The sequence below is a fragment of the Callorhinus ursinus genome, unplaced genomic scaffold (genome assembly GCF_003265705.2).
Source record: "Callorhinus ursinus isolate GAN/ISIS: 27379988/994484 unplaced genomic scaffold, GSC_fseal_2.0 scaffold1, whole genome shotgun sequence".
Lineage (NCBI taxonomy): Eukaryota > Metazoa > Chordata > Mammalia > Carnivora > Otariidae > Callorhinus > Callorhinus ursinus.
The window spans coordinates 30,201,962-30,216,496 of record NW_027397063.1 but is presented as its reverse complement, the minus strand read 5'-3'; the positions used below and the strand labels follow the sequence as shown (position 1 = coordinate 30,216,496).

General features: G+C 34.2%; 1 protein-coding gene across 6 annotated transcripts in view; it reads right to left on the bottom strand.

The window, feature by feature from the left end:
- CADM2 (cell adhesion molecule 2) overlaps nucleotides 1–14,535 on the bottom strand; it is a 1,066,008-nt gene that overhangs the window by 76,760 nt on the left and 974,713 nt on the right. The window lies entirely within an intron of this gene.

Below are 14,535 nucleotides of genomic sequence, written 5' to 3'. Positions count from 1 at the left end.
CCCGAGAGTCTTTTAAAGTGTCCAGACAGATAACACTACATATCGTTATTGGCTCATATTCTGACTCCTGCTTTGTCAGCCCATCATTCTCCCACATCCTTTCCTTTCGACTTCATATGTACCTAAAAACAAATCTGCTGAAAGAAATCTGATGGAAAACACCTTGGTCCAATGACAATTGGGCCAAGAAAAGCATCTGTCAAATAAGAAATCTCTCCAGTCACTGTTACATTTGTAATCACTACTAACTTTATTTCATCCTGTGTTGTGAAACATTTTAAACATTTTCATTTATCCTTTTTATGGTACATTCTTGTTTATTCAATTATTTCAGCTTTATTGTAAAATAGCAAAATTTGGAATAATCTAAATACTGAACACCAGAAGAGTAATCAGAATCAACTGAAATTCAGCAACACAGGATCAGTTGGAATTCGTTAGAATTCTTAGGAAGATCAAAAAAAAATGTATGATACTTCTCTCTTCTACCTAAACTTTCTGTCTGCTCTGATTTTATTGACGTCAGTCTCCACACTTGACAATTAATCCTTGAAGGGAAGAACTCTGCCTATTTATTGTTAGGATACTAGCACAATTTAGAAGGTGAATAAATACTTACTAAATGAATTTGTTTATAGCATAATAAATATATAACATATTTTAGGGGATCTAAAAAAGTCCATTTTTTTGACAGGGTCATCTAGTTAATATAAAACTAAAAGATTTTATTACTTCTACTAAAAAAAATCCTTCTCTGTCTTTAATATAAATAGACAATAATTATTTTCTGAAGGATAATTTTTTTCCTTTTTTTTTTTTAAGTAAACTCTACCCCCAACATGGGACTTGAACTCACAACCCCTGAGATCAAGAGTCACATGCTCTACCAATGGAGCCAGCCAGGTACCCCAAAAGATAAATTTTTAAGACCAAAACTTACAGCTTCTTCCTTCAATAAATACCCTTGCTAACAAAATGAATTATTGCCCACCTTTCCTGCTACTTTGAAAGCAGTGTGAGCCTGACCCGAGATTCATGTCCTCCATGCCTCCTTATGAACTCTCTTCATTTTCACCTAATTCGAGACTTTCAGAGAAAGGGTAACAGGCCAGGAGGGCTCATTAAGTAGATCCTATTGTGATCAGTAATAAAAGATCACAACAAATTTATGAACTGTCTATATTATTATCCCCACTTAAAGGATGAAAGAATTTTGAGATAGAACTTCCTTGTCTCTAAATTTAAATATATATGCATATATGTGTATATTAGAGTACAGAGAGAATATTTTATTTCATATGAGTATAATGGAGAGGTGTTTGGAACACTTCCATCTCAAGATCATTTATTTTAGCTGCCTGACTGCAACTCTTGTCAAAGCAGAAATTAGAAAAAGAATTTGAGCTGCCTTTATAAGTCCAAACACTCAGATCTGATTTTCACTCCTGTAACCGACTGGCAACAGTTAGCATCATTTTCCAATTGTTTAAAAGGTCTGGTTTGGCGCATTCTCTTTTGACCTTTTATTTAGATATCAATAGTGAAAGTGGAGCTACATTTTCAAAAGGAAACATGACATTGGAAACACTAGTACCTACCATTTGTCTCATTTTTGAGGTATCTAGAATTCTGTACATTTTTAAAACCATTATACTGTTAATACAAAGTACTTAATCAAATATAGTACAGGATAGAAAATGCAGGTCATTTTTTCCCCTCCCAAGACATATCCATTTATTTTTTTTAAGAATAAAAATACACTAATCCACATGCAGGAGAATTATACACATGCACACACACATAATAAAAATAACTGAATCCTGATTTGACTTTAATTTACTCTTCATAAAGCAAGATAATCTGCAGTCATATTAACACTAAATGTAATTTGCTGAATATGACTTGTCGATTTTAGAAGATCTTAATATATGCCTTACATTTTAATATCATATGATTAAAGGATGTCTGAACATGGATGCTAAGTAACTATAAATTTAAAAAAATAGAGAAATGAATGGTTTGTGACATAATTTATGAATATCAAAATTCAGAAATGATAACTATATAATAAGTTAATCAATTAACTACATGGCATTTCATCTCTGATTTCTACAATACGAAATATGGCGTCAAATTTTTTATTGCTATTTTCCCTGGAGAATATCTTATTTGAATCAAATTATATTGAATTTGCCTGGGAAAAAAGTAGTTACAAATAAAATGTTCAGAATTTACAATTTGCAAAAGAAATTAACTTTATCATATATTTCCTAGATGTTAAGGCACAAAGAATGAAGAATTAGTAATTGATAAAATATGTAGTGGATAAAAATGGTATTTGGGAAAATAAACAAAGTAAAAATAATCTGATTTACTTGTCTAGATAGATGTAGACCATACCAAAGTCAAGGAGTTGTTGAAAGGAAAAATAGTGAGCATTTTTGATAGGAAACTGAGAAAAGTAAAGGTTCTAAGACATGAAAATATTTGCTTATAGTTTTACCTACACATAAGATGTGAATTACAATAAATTACACTTTTCATTTCAGTTGTAATATATATACTATTTCCCTGTAAAAGGAAAATTCAGGAGTGTTTCAATAATGTCAGACAGAACCCCAAATTTAGTCAATTGTACAATTGCATATTAGTGCAGACAAAGTCTAAGTAGGGAGCCAAGACTTATTCATGGGAGTGAATGCTGGGTTACAAATAAATGCAGTATAAATAGTGCGGGTTACTTCTGTAAGGACCTACTCACTTGCATAAGCACAATTTCAGCTCCCACAACAAAGTTGTTGAATCAGGAAACTGAAATCCGTGTCCAGGGACCATGGCTAAAATTGTTATGACTAATTCATCAGTCCATCATCTCTCCTGAGCAACCAGCTTGATTCTGCCATGAAGAACTCAAAACTGCCTCCACCATCGTTGTTAGGCACCGCACTGGAACAAGAGGGGCTAGAGTTCCAAAGGGCATATATGCCTGGCTTCTTTTCTTTATTTTTCATAGTGCCCGGTTAACATAAGCAAAGAAGGCAAAGTCTAGCACACAAGAAAACATGTGCCCCTGACACAAGTCTTTTTCCAAAATTCTAGACTTGCTGTTTTTCTCTTTGCTGCCATGTTCTCAGAGCCACATCCTGTTTCCTGACGTTAATTATTACATTTATTGTCTTTTAAGTTTAGATAAATATGATCTCATCTGTAAAGCATTAACCAACTCTGCAGAGTTAATCTCTTCCTTCAAAGCACCCTCAAGGCACTTAGCACATACTTCTACACATGCTTGTTATATATTACATTACCATTTTATTTACATATCTATTTCTCCAATTAACTTCAGGCTCAAGTCAACATGTCTTTGTCTTTTAAAATATTATTTTGCTGGTGGGACAAGTTTACTCTGACTCAATCCCCCAGTATTTTCCAATCTCTGCCCCTTTCTTGATGTACCTAGTAAAATGCTACTCCCAAGTTTCAGCCTGATTTGGATCTGCTCTGTGAAGACTCCCTTAAACAACTGAATATCAACTGATTCCCCTTCTTTCTGAATATCCATCTTATTTATTTATTTATTTATTTATTTATTTATTTATTTATTTATTTGAGTTTATGTACTGCTTCCCTCACTTTCTTACCAATACCCCCATGCCAACAATGCTTTACATTCGTGGCCAACCATTATGGGCACAACCAGAGTTACAGGCCTCTAACTAGCTCCATGTCTGTATTTCTATCTCCCAGTTGAGAATAAAATACATCTGTGATGCTATAGTAAGATTTTTTAAATTTCTCTGATTTACATAATCAAGTGATACACTCTATTATTCTAACTCATATTAATAATAAAGTACTTAGTACCCATAATATATACCAAAGCTTTTCACGAAATTTGTGGTTGAAAACAAGGGAGGCTATAACATTTATTTGGCATTAACATGCGTTGCTTGTATTTTATGTTTTTCACAAGCCAACAAGATGATAAGATAACAAACAGAACAGAATAATGATACGCTTCTGTGCTTCCTACAGGTACCTAGTTCTATGCTTTGAATTTGACTGGGACTTTATAAATAATGCTCCTACCAGTGGTAATGACAATGACGTCAGTAGATAGGGAATAATATCATTTTTAATAACATGAATCAGTAATTGAGCCTTATTCATGGTTAATTTGTGCAAAAAAATAATCTCCCCTCCTTCCCATTACCATGTATGAGATGGTTTTTTAGAAATTTCTGCTAAGAGTCTTCAAGTCTAAATGATTATTTAAAAAATTAAAATGCAGCACACTGAAGAATCTTATATTCTGAATGTGGGTTTTCAATGTTTTTAAAAGTGTTAGAGCTCTAAATCACATCATCCAATTCAAATAATAGAAAAGTGCCCTTTTTAATCACATCCTAATGAAAGAATTAAAAAAAATGCAACCACATTTTGTTACTGGAGCTTATTAGAGCACAGCAGACCTGTATAACCTTGTTAAAATGAAATCAGGTTCCAACAAGCACAGTATACAATAAATTGAAGAATGGTGTAGCACCTTTTTTCCAATAACGCGCTTTTCAGGTTAAAGGTATGTTCTGTTCTCTACAAAGGCAGTATGCAATAATTTCTAACTTGTCAACCTGTTTTGTTTTCTGGCAGTTTCTCTTTTTAAAAATGGCATTCTGGCCCATTCAGAATGGATTTTCTAAGCAAAATTAAGTCTAAAGAGTCCCAGAAGCCCAAGCTGCTTGTTTCTCTCCAAGGACTAGTGTTCAATAGGGAGAAAAATTGCTACCATTTAGTCTGGACTCCATATGTCTACTTTCTTTCTGCTTTATGTCACTAACTCCCCAGGGTGGTCCAAGGGTAATCAAGAGTGAGTCCAAACTAAGGATTATTAGTGGAGATACAGGCGGGTCAGAACTCAACATAATATTAGAAGTATTAAGTTAAGAAGTGTCTTTTTGAAAGAAGCTATTCACATTTCCTAACCTTAAGAAATAATAGGGCATCCTTAACCTTCTTACTGATAATTGCACTGCCATTGGAAGCAATTGTAAGAGGAAAAATGTACTGTATTGGCTTTTTTACTTGTTCAGAGAAGGACGTTTATCTGTTCCCATTATGTTCGCTACATGTAGCAGCCTATTTGGATTATAGCATAAGAACGGATAACAGCACCAAGGCTCTTACTTAAATGACAATCACCAGGCTGGGACAAGGCCTCAACTTGCTGGTGCATGCTTCCTCCTCAAGAGCCATATGGTAACCTCATCTGCTTCATAAAAAGGAACCCTTTTAAAAATTAGATTTGAATGAATCCCCTTTTCATCCCTCTGATAGCTTCCACTGGCTTCACACACTAAATGGAATACTCATGCAAAAAAAAAAAAAAAAGGCTGCTTTTAAAAAATGAAAAGTACTGCAATTTTAAACTGTAAGTGGTAACCAACAGTTCCATGTAATTATAAGGAAAGTTTATGAATAAAATCAGCCTGTTGTTTGGAAAAAAATGGATGCAGTTTTTTCTTTTAAAATATCCCTTCACATTCCAAACTGACAAAAGTGAAGTAAAATTTAAAGTAGGAAAAAAAAATCCTTCCAAGTGGAGGATCCTACATTATTTAAGCTCCACCTACTTCAATGCGATGAGCTCTTTCTTCAAAGTACTTTGCCAAAAAGTAAATCAGATGATACGGTCAAATACTTTAAGTTCTGTGAGGATAAAAGTTTTGTTTGGGAGAATAGTTCTGTCACCGGTTAAAGAAAAACTCAAAGCATATATGAATACACGTAGGAGACGCATGATCTAGTAGAAAAGTACTGATTGAGAAATCCAGACACTGACCCACATCCCTAACGTTCAGAGTTCAGAGTTCACACAAAGCAAGGTCTTTCCTAACCTTACAACAGATTATTAAATAAACTGGTTCTCCCGTGGGATTTAGTTATACAAACTGATAACCTTCCCCAAGTTATTGACATTTAAAATATGCTCTCAATAAGAAAGTGAATATTTTACCAAAGTAAAACATTTCTAACCATGGAACTTCATATTCTCCTGAATATGTCTCTTGGAATATTCCGAATAATGAAGGGACCCTGAAAACATCTCTGAAGTTGCATCAGGGTGAAGCACAGGAGTGAAAACTCTTCACTTTTTAATTTTTACTAAGAAGTCGAGGCATATCAGGGAGTGTTTATTTATCTCTTACAGGATCCGCAGTGCTTGGCCAAGCACTTGTATATAGAAGAAACTTAAGAAATAATGAAATATTAGGTAGTATAGCATGGTGATATGATTTTCAGAAAAAAAATTATATTTGGACAGAAATAAATATTATCTTTATAAGTGATATTATAGACTTCCAAAGAACAAATTCAATTTTTAGTAAGCAATAATCACAGAATTTCGCAAAAAAAATTAACAGACGTGTGAAGTCAATTGCATAAATCTTCTAAGTTCTAGGATTGCTTTTTTTCCTTTCATTTTTTCAAAATTTAAATTCAATTAGCCAACATATAGTACATCATTAGTTTCCGATGTAGTGTTCAATGATTCATCAATTGTGTATATCACCCAGTGCTCATCACATCACATGCCCTCCTTAATGCCCATCACCCAGTTACCCCATCCCCCCACCCATTTCCCCTCCAGCAACCCTTAGTTTGTTTCCCAGAGTCAAGAGTCTCTCATGGTTTGTCTCCCTCTCTGATTTCTTCACATTCAGTGTTCCCTCCCTTCCCCTATGGTCCTCTGTGCTATTTCTTATATACAACATATGGTTTCAGTCATATGTGGAATTTCTAAGATTTCTATTGAAGATATTAATTCTTCTGTACACAGCTGTCCATTTTGTGCACTGCTTAACTGTATAAGGCACCATTTACATATGGAATGCCAAATAAATATATCTCTATATATCATCTTTACCAAATATGAGATGAAACCCTTGGTGACCAAAGAGTGAATATCAGTTTCCCTAATTTTGCTCAGAAGGGCAGTATACACACAGACACACATATATATGAATATATGTGGATATGAATGTTTATATATATATGTATGTATATACATATTATTATTTTACTAAAGTTTATTCTGCTGAAAAAGAGAGGGAGAGAGAGACAAAGACAGAGATATACAAAGAGGGACAAAGGAATTTATAATCATTAAAGAAATATTCATTGATTGCTTACTATTTAGAAGATATTGTTCTAAGGGCTAGAGATACAGAGATGAATGAGACTCACAAGATCTCTCCTTTCAAGAAAATCATAATCTACTGGGTGGATATTGAATATATTCACATGTACAGATACATATATATATAATATACATATATAAACATAAATGCATACATATATATGTATATATACGCATTTATAAAATCACATATACAAATATACAACTAAAATACCAAATAATGATAAATGACTTGCAGAGAATTAAAATTAAGTGATGCATGATTGGGGCCATTTTAGATTGGAGTGGACAAAAATGGTATCTCTCAGAAGATTCATTTAATCAAGATCCGAATGATAAGAAATCATTCTTGCAAATACCCGCATTCATGACAGAATACCTTCTACTTCCTGGACAAGCATTCTGGACAGAGGTAAACTTCCTAAAGAGAGAATGAGCGTGTTGTCTTAGAGGAGTTGAAAGAGGACCAGGGAAACAGAAGTGATTGGGTAGAGAGTGATGAGATGTCACATATGCAGGTAGTGGCATATTATGCAGGGTCTAGTAAATGAGGCTAATAGGATTTGGGTTTTACACTAAGTGTGGTGAAATGCCTTTGGAAAAATTTAGATAGGGGAAAGATATGAAGGAATATGTATTTAAAACATTTATATACTACAGCTGTGTGGGAAAGAGATCATAGACATGGAAGTCTCTCTAGTCTAGGCTAGAGAGAATAAAGGAGAGAAGTGGACATACTGAGCACACGGTTTGGAAAAAGGGTCAACAGAACTTACTGATGAATTGGAGATAAAGGTAAAGAAGAGTAAGGATAGTTCTTAGATTCTGGAATAAGCACATGAGGTATTGTTACAATGTTAGTAAAAACTACAGTGTTGAGAAGCTACAAAGCAAGTTTTATGAAAGATCACTATCTTCTAGTTGGGTGTACCATTATTTCTATAAACAAATGCCTAAATTTCCCCTATGGACTTGAATATTGCTTTAATTCTCTAATGAGTGAGCCAATTAATGCTCATACGCTTGAGTAGAAGAGCTTTATACATCTTTGTAAAGCTACGACCTAGCCTTACTCCCACATAAAAAAATCTAGAAAGACTGAGTGTCATGGATTCTTTTCTTCTGTTTACCTTACTGCAACTGAGAGAAAAGATTATGTATAAATAGCCCAAGAAAGATATTTAAGGTGCTAAAATTGTTGGGTGGTGGACTCTTTTCCATCCAGGCAGGAATGAGGGTTTTCCCCATGGACGGTTTAGCCAGTGCTCCATGGAGGTACCATAGAAACATTTACTTCACAATGGCAGAGCTGTATCTTAGAACAAAATATTTACTCTGAACGGCAAAGCCTTAATTTAGCCAATTCACACTCATCTTAAAACAAAGAGATGGAATTACAACTCAACTCTGTATTCAGTATGCCTGCACATATGCAACTTTTTAAATGTTTTATAACGAAACAATGCTCCTGACTCCACTATCTGATCACTTTCCCCTTCTCTCTGCAGAGTTTAAGAGCACACTCGTCCCATCAGAGGTGTGCCTTTCCCACAGGCATCACAGCTCTCCCTGTTTTATTCATGTCCAGAAATGATATGCTTTATCTCAGCGATTAAAGTAGGTACAGTTTTAAGAATCATCCAACTAATTTACTGTCTGCAAACTCTCCACCAGAGATGAGAGCAGCAACCATAGGGCTCTTCCACTAGTGGTTGTTTGTTGCTCCATATGGATGTCTTTTCTCTCCTTTTCTTCCTTCCCTGTGTATCTTCCCATCTATGCTTTTAAAGAAAGCTTCTCCAAAGGAAAAATGCTCATTATGAGTACATAGAATTAATTTACCAACTGGTAGGTCTGTTTCCGTGTGAGGGAACAGATTTTAGCTGAATCTCTTTTTAATGTTTACTAGGTTGTGCATCTGTCCATAATCCAGGCTTCTCTTTCTCACTGCCCACCCACCCATATGAGCCCAAAGATTCACTCTTTTGGTTCCAAAGTGATCTGTATCACCTTGCCTAACACTACAACTAAGAGGAAAAAAAAAAATCATGTAGCCTCTCATTGTTTCTAAACGTTTCATTGCTACGTAAATGTAATAGGAAATTTATGTGTTACTGCCAACTTTTTAGTCTAGCTACATATTCACCAGGAAGCATTGAAGTTCATTTTGCCTTTTCATGTGATGAGCCTTCTCAATAGTTTTCAAATCACTGATAATCATGACATGAATATGTGTAACATATACTGTGAGACTAGAAATATATGTATTACAATTGTATTTGCTCAGTTCTATGGTAAGATATGTTTAAAAACAAGTTTAGCATATTAGTTTATGATATTCCCAATCTGTTTCATAATTATTATCCCATTCACCTGTACATGCATTAATTATTTTGCTAAATTTAGGATCAGGTACTAATAACCCTAAAGCAACTGAATTTATATCCTACACCCTAGGGAAATATTTGAAGGAGATGTTTGCTAAAGTAAAAGTCCACCCTCCATGACTCAATTTGCCTCTCTCTCACAGTAAACAAATCAAGTGAAAGGGAAAATCAGCACTGAAGATTGAAAACGAGTCTGCACGTACGTATAGTTTCTGAAAAAGATATATGTCTAAAAGTGCAACAAAGTTAGGTGCTTGGCTTGTTGCAGAAGTCCGCAATATCTGTATGTATGCCAGTCTCTCTGAGTATTTTTGATATTTATTATTTACAATAAAAGCAGAGTGAAACAAAAATAGTAGTTGTGTTGATTTTTAAAAGCTGAAAAGGCATATTTAATAGCCTGATACCTTTCACTAGGCTAAAACACACAGATATTTCTAGCAGTAATATTCCCTCTTACTATTAAAAATCTAAAACACTCTTTTTATAATGGTTCTTATTAACTAACAAAATGTGATGGATCCTATATATTGTGTGTGTGTGTGCATGTGTGTGTGTGTGTGTGTGTGTTTGTGTTACTTCTGAGGTAAATTATTCTGGAAACATAAAAAAAAGCAATATCATATTTTTCATCAGTATTCATTTCAAAAGATACATGATCAAACAAATAAAACAAACCATAACTGTCAAGTGATATTTTAGAGATACCAAGTCAGTGACTGTCAGGAACATAAAGAACCTTTTTATTATTTTTTACTTTCTACTATGATAATACTAGTTATGGAGAATTTTACTCATTTTTATGTCATTAAGATAAAATTTGCTAAAAAAGCAAAATATGTACACATAAAAATAAAAATATGCTAGGTTTTGTAGTGGGTAATTTTATTTAAAACTAGAAAAGTAAGTTAAGACAATGAAGAAGTAATGAATTGTTACAAAAGCTTATTCACATAAGTAGAAAAACAATGAAGTAAAGGAATATTATAGCAGTGGCAAAATAATTTTAAATTGCATATAAGGGTTATGGTAATAGGAAGAATATGTTTGAAGAGAGATGGGAAATGTCATGCAAACCTTTCTAGAAGAGTGCATCTCTACTCTGTTATGACCATCTGAGACAACCCTGAGTCTGGTTCTGAGTGGAACCAGAACCTGGTTCTCATCTGACTCTCTGGAACTCTCTCCTACAATCTGGACCTACCATACTTAGTGCCATTACTGATGGAAGAAGAAATATGCTACTCATTTCTTCTACTTGTATTGCTGTATTTCTTCCCAAATCCCGGGGAGGGTTTTGAGCATGCAAATGATACTAAGGAGTCCCAGTGTCTCTGTTCTGCTTCCATTTGTATTTTGAGGAGTGGTTACAAATTTCTCTAGGATGAGTATGAAGGCAGGTAAAAGGCACTGGGAGTGTGGAGAAAGAAAAAAAAAATTAAGATTTGGAAGAAATGTACTGATTTGTGTTTCTCACTCTCAAATTCTTTCTCAAAACTTCCCAGGTGCTATATGTTTCTGACACTTTCAAAAGAACATATATTTTGCACCAGTTGATGACAAATAAATATTAGAACTTGTGTTGCTTCTATCCACAAAATAAGATTAGCCTAAGGTCATCTATAATTCTCTGCAGCTATTCCTTGTGTGATGAAAAGGTATCTGCTATGTTCCCTATACTGGAAGATGTGTGTCTGGGAAGTCTTTGCTTGGAGAGAAGATATTTTATCTTCAAACCCTCTGAACTTGATGTTACATTAGAGAAATAAGAGTAATTATAATTTTTAAAAATTTTAAAAGATTTTATTTATTTATTTATTTATTTATTTATTTATTTATTTATTTGACAGAGGGAGAGATAGTAAGAGAGGGAAAACAAGCAGGGGGAGTGGGAGAGGGAGAAGTATGTGGGCCTTGATCCCAGGACCCTGGGATCATGACCTGAGCTAAAGGCAGACATTTAACGACTGAGCCACCCAGGCGCCCTGAATGATTATAACTTTTATCCTGTACTCTCTATGTAACTAATTTGCCATACTATTAAATTTTTAAGATATCCTTTGTTGCCTAGTTAGCAAGAATTTACAATTGTCTCATTCTTTAATAGACATAACCTAATTTATGCTCTGAGTACCATTCAGGGAAGACTCTGGTCACTAAATTGTATGCAACCCTTGGGTAAGGTTTTCACCAGAGATTGAGATTGTATTGAGATTTCCTTTGGTATCTTAAGGCTACTAGTAATATAATAATAATAGTAATAATAATAATAATAATAATAATACTTTGATTTACTGAACATGTATGCACTTGGCACTGTGATGGCTACTTCCATTTATGATGTACACTATTTGTCTTTGAACAATTCAGAAGTGCTGTGTTACTATTTTTTTTTTTTAATTATAGACACTTGGATCACACTCTCAAAGACTCTGAACAGCTACAAGATTGTATGTCCATCCTCCTCTAGTTCTTTTATTTGGTATTATAACTACTTGAATGCTGCTTACCCATCTTCCATGTTAAATTTTAAACTTGAGTTCTATTCTTCTTTGCTCCTAAAGTGCTTTAGTATTTGGTAGTTAAGTGCTAAATATTTATTTGTTGAATGAATGAATTTTTCTCTTCATCTGAGTTCTCCAAATAGTAAAACAGCAATGGGATAGTATGTTTAAACACCATTAACAAGGAAATAATCAGCCCTTCTAAAAAAAAATAAATAGCATGATAGCAATGAAAATATGAGAATGACTTCAATATTTTTATACAGAAGCAAAAAAAATGGGAGACAAACTATGACAGACTCTTAACTCTAGGAAACAAACTGAGGGTTGCTGGAGGGGAGTTGGGTAGGGGTTGGGGTAACTGGGTGACGGGCATTAAGGAGGGCTCGTGATGTGATGAGCACTGGGTGTTATATGCAACTGATGAATAACTGAACTCTACATCTGAAACTAATGATGTACTCTATGTTGGCTAATTGAATTTAAATTAAAAAACTATTCTGCTCACATGGATTAATAGTATATATAACTAAGGCTACCAGTTCAACAGATAAATTTTTCCATTTCTGAGCTTGTTAATGAAAAATGCCACTTTCTTTTCTGATAGAACTTGCACAGCACAAATGTTTCACAAGTATAATATTTTATCCTACAAGTATTTGTACGCTAAATTTTGTTAGACCTTTCACCGCGAGTAAATTTTAGACTGACAGTTTCAAATTACCATGTGTAGTTCTAAAGCTGAAATTTGTAAATGTGTAGTTAGGAGGGGGGAGAAAAACTCTCCAGTGTCCACAACACATAATGTCAGTGCTGTTAACAATTAAATGTGATAACATTTAAATAATGTACTTCCTTTGACACCCAAAGGAGAAAATCTAAGAGTTTAGGATGGCATCTAGATAGCAGATGATTTCACAGGAAAGTGCTCAGACCGCCATCAAGTTAAGAATCGATAGGACATAGGCAACTGTGGTAGAGCCAAAGACACAGTCTCAGCTCAGGAAAGGCCCTTCTGTGCTAGAGCTATATTAAATTATCACAGCTAATGTAAAATCAACGTTGGTGTAAAAGATAAAAGGGTAAAGTTCTCACAAATGATCACTTATCACTCCATTCTGAAATGCATACAGCATTCATTATAGATTGAAATGCCACTCAAATTTCATCATTTAGTAGGGTTTTGAAACAGCCAAACCATTAACAGAAGAGAGTAGCTTTTTATATTTATATAACCAGTGACTAATGAAACATTATACCCTGTGTGCAAAGGGGAAAAAAACCTTTATTTTGTAATGAACCCAATTGGAGCCCTTTTAAACACAGTGTAATATGGTTTCACTGTTTCATCGAGCCTCTCATTACTTGTGTCAATAATCCTAGGTAAACTACTGTTGAACTTCACAGCATTTATCTAGCAGCATGAATAACATTAATCTATGGGGTGCTTTTGATGAATTGTAGTTCAAAAAGCAAAGCTAAAAATGACTTCTTACGAAGTGGCTAGAGAAGTATTTATTAGAAATATGTCAACTGCCAAATACCTAAAGGTAGCTTGGCTATTTAGGAAATCATGCTGTTGGCTAGCTTGCAAACACTGGGAAAACACAGGCATTTGCTCCACGTGAATTACTTAAAAAAAAAAAAAAGAATGACATACATTTCATCTAGAGTATATTATTTTTTCTATCACTTCCCTTCTAATTCTTTATATTTTTATGTCACATTGCTTTCAATACAATGTGACATGCTATATAAAATGTCCCCAGTTTCCCCACAACTGTTAGTGAGAAGCACTTAGAAAGCTCAGAGTGAATCAGACTTCACATCTATGACTGCATGATCACACACACAGGTCAGCATGAACTGAAATCTACTCCTGGGTCCCGCTCCAAGGATCTAATTTATCTTCTTGACATGCCCAGGACTTGTTAGACCCTCGCTGGCAGGAAGCCTGGCAGGGAGTGTCTACAGGGTTTTAACACATTTAGTTCCAATTTATGAATTTAACTGGATTAGGCTGATCTTTTCTAAAAGTTGTAATCTGCACAGTTCATAGGATGCTAGAAATTAATCTCTCAGCTCTATCTTCAAGGAGTTTATATGTGGGCAGTCTATTTACTGCAAGCCTTCATTTGCCTTCAACAGTAAAGTGGTGTTAAGAATTGAGAGACTGCATACACTAAAGTAATCTGAGAATAGGAAAGCTGTGTATTGATTTAATATATTCTTTTTCTCCAATTTTGTCCTGTATCATAACAAAATAAATACCTGAGGAAAAAACACAAACTGTATTAATTTTTTTCCCTAAAATAAAATCTCTTCACAAAGAATTAGACTTTACTCACCGCCCCCCAAATTCTTTTTTGGAAAGGTACAGAACTAATTCATACTTATCATATTTTATAATTAGATTCATGGGAAAGATATCAAATATACTTTCTTC